This window comes from Crinia signifera, chromosome 4, assembly GCF_055691185.1.
Source record: "Crinia signifera chromosome 4, ASM5569118v1, whole genome shotgun sequence".
Classification (NCBI taxonomy): Eukaryota; Metazoa; Chordata; class Amphibia; order Anura; family Myobatrachidae; genus Crinia; species Crinia signifera.
Genome location: NC_139220.1, coordinates 3,208,639 through 3,211,840, shown reverse-complemented (window position 1 = coordinate 3,211,840; position 3,202 = coordinate 3,208,639).

Genomic DNA, 3,202 nt, shown 5'->3' with positions numbered 1-3,202 from the left:
TGCAGTAAGCTAGCTACAAGAATCATTTTTTTTTAGGATTGAAGCGCTGATTTTAAAATTGTCTTTTTCTTTTTTCTTTTAGAAATCTGATCAGTATTTAAAATTGTATGTTTCATTTGTTTTTTTTTTTTAAAACAATTATGTGACAGTAACATTTGTTTTTTTGTCTCCTTAGTAGAAAGTTAAAGATACGAGCTGACTGCTATTTTCTGTTCTCTTTTTATAGAATCATAGCAAACTTTTCAGTACAATTAAGTGTATTTTTTTGCATATCAGATATTTCTTAATTTTCATTGGGTATTACTGCTTGAATTTTTCCTTAAAGTAAGAAAATATGTGGATATATACACACACATACTCAAACACATATGTGTGCATTTAATAAGAACTGAGTATTTGAAGGGAACGTTATACTTCTTTACTATGAAATTATTTGGAAATTTAGTTTTACGTTAAAAATGCAGTGCTAAAATAAATACAGTTCCCATTGTTGTTCATATGTGACTATGTTATCTTTCATAGCCTAATATGAACAATGATACTTTACTGAATCATTGTTACAAGCCACAGAGTGGCTCATTCCTGTTTTAGGTATTTCGTTAGAAATGTTCTGTTTTGTGTTTAGTTTGTATGGTCTCTCTGGATTAGTTTTCCAGGTTTTGCATTAGCTTTTGGGGTTTTGCCTTATTCACTTGTTCTTGTATTTGTGGGCACAGCTACTCCTGTGGATCTATAGCTTGAGTGTTCTGTTAGGCTGCACAGGTGTAGCTTGTGTGCTCATTAGTGGACTTTATAGTCTGTTTTGTGTCATTTGTGGGTATAGGCAGTTTCTCTCCCCGTCATCTATTACAGATTTTGCTGAAGTTATCCTCCCAGATTGGATCACATCCCAAGTACCAGACAAGCTGTGGTCTAAGGGGAAGATGGACACTGGCAAGCTGAACGTACAACCTGTCCAACTGCAACCAAAGCCAGGAGCAGTGCCAGTATCCGTAAAGCAATATCCACTGAATCCTGATCAAAGAGTCACCATCACCAAGCAACTACAAGCTTATCTACAGTCCGGCATCCTTGTTCAAAGTAGATCTCCATGGTCGACGTCTTTGTTTCATGAATGATTCATGACCTTAGAGAGGTCAATCAGAGACTGTTAATTAATTGTCCCATTGTGCCTGATCCACACACCTTGCTGAATCAGATCCCACCATCAGGGGCCTGGTTTACGGTGAACGATCTGGCAAATGCTGTGCCCATCACTAAAGACTCTCTAGAACTGTTAGCTTTTACACATGATGGCAAACAATACTGCTGGACACAATTACCCCAGGGGGCTGCTAATAGTCCCAGTGACTACTCTGAAGCCATGTCACTGGTTCTCCAGGCTTGGAGACCCTTTTTCTCAGAAGAAACTCAGCTTATCCAGTATGTCGATGACCTCTTGTTAACTACTACAACTCAAGACAAATGCCAACAAGAAACAGTTTCCCTGCTCAAGTTCCTGGAAGAACAAGACTGCAGAGCTTCAAAAGAAAAACTACAGCTCTGTAAGCAAAAAGTCATCTATCTTGGACATTGTATCTCTCAAGGCATCAAACACCAGACAGAAGACAGAAAGCAGCTAATACTGTAAGCCAAAGTACCAAAAACTGTGAAACAAGTCAGGTCATTCCTGGGCCTGGTGGGCTATTGCAGAGACTGGATACCTCTTGCATCAGTTTACATGCAAACATTATGCAAGGCCATCAAAACAGAGGGTCCACATCCAACAGATGAAGACATGGCTCAAGCAATTCAGCACCTAAAGTTGGCCATTCTTCACCTGCCTTAGGCCTGCCAGACTATTCTAAAACTTTTCACCTTATATTGCCATGAGGAAAGAGGACATGCTTTGGGAGTGTTAACACAGATCCACGGAGCAAAACAAAGACCTCTTGCTTACTATTCCAGCAGGCTTGACAATATCAGCAAAGGATCACCTACATGTATTAAAGCTGTAGCAGCGGCTGCTGTATTGAAGTACAAGTGCATAGACATTGTTCTTAATCATGAACTAACTATACAAGTACCACATGCCGTTACAGAAATCCTACAACAAGCAAGAACCAAACATCTTTCAGCGGCTAGACTCACCAAGTACGAAGTATCCCTATTGTGTGCAACCAACGTGACAATCAAGAGGTGCACTACCCTCAATCCTGCCACACTCTTACCAGCTCTGTTGCCGGAACAAAAGGAGTATGAACATCAATGTTCAAAAGGAGGGAGAATAAGGGGACAATCGCCTTCTGTCAGCACAGTATCATCTAACACAGCCCAGAGAATGGAAGTCGATACAGAAGCTGAAAGTGAGGACAAAAAAGGAAAATACTAATACTTAAAAATTTTCCCATGACTGTCTTGCTTTGATGGAACAAGAAACCCAGACATTGCCACACGTCCAAGATATGCCCATACCCAATGCTCATTACGAACTATATGTTGATGGGTCCAGATACTATGAAGATGGCATGCCCTACACTGGATATGCCGTCACTACTGACACTGAAGTAGTAACTTCTGGAGCCCTACCAGCACACTTATCAGCACAAGCAGCTGAACTTGTCGCCCTTACTAAAGCATTGGAGCACGCAGAGCATACAACAGCGAACATTTATACAGATTCCAGATGGGGAGTGACAATGGACTATGGGTTGATCTGAAAAAAACAGAGACTTTAAAACAGTTACAGGTAAACAGATACAGCACGCTGACCTCATTAAAAAACTTTTTCAAGCATTAATGAAGCCACACAAAGTTGCTATCATCAAGATTCAAGCACACACAAAGAATCAAACAAAAGAAACAAGAGGAAATAATCTTGCAGATGCAGAAGCTAAGAGAGCAGCAAAAAGCCCAGCCAGTAGAAAAAAAAGACACTACTTGGTTGTGACGGAAATGGAAGAACCACAACACATGGCAGATATGCAGCAATTAAAGAAGTTCCAAGACCAAGTAGGTCCAGTGGAAAAAGCAGAGTGGCAAAGGAAAGGAGCGGCAAAAGATGAAGAAACAGAGCTCTGGAAAAAAGATGAACTGTTATGTCTACCCAGAGTACTATACTCAGCCATGTGCCAAGTCACTCATAGACAGACCCACCTTGGGAAAGATCAAAAGATCTGCCATTACTAAAGAGAGATGGATTGCTCCGGGATTCCAATCAGCA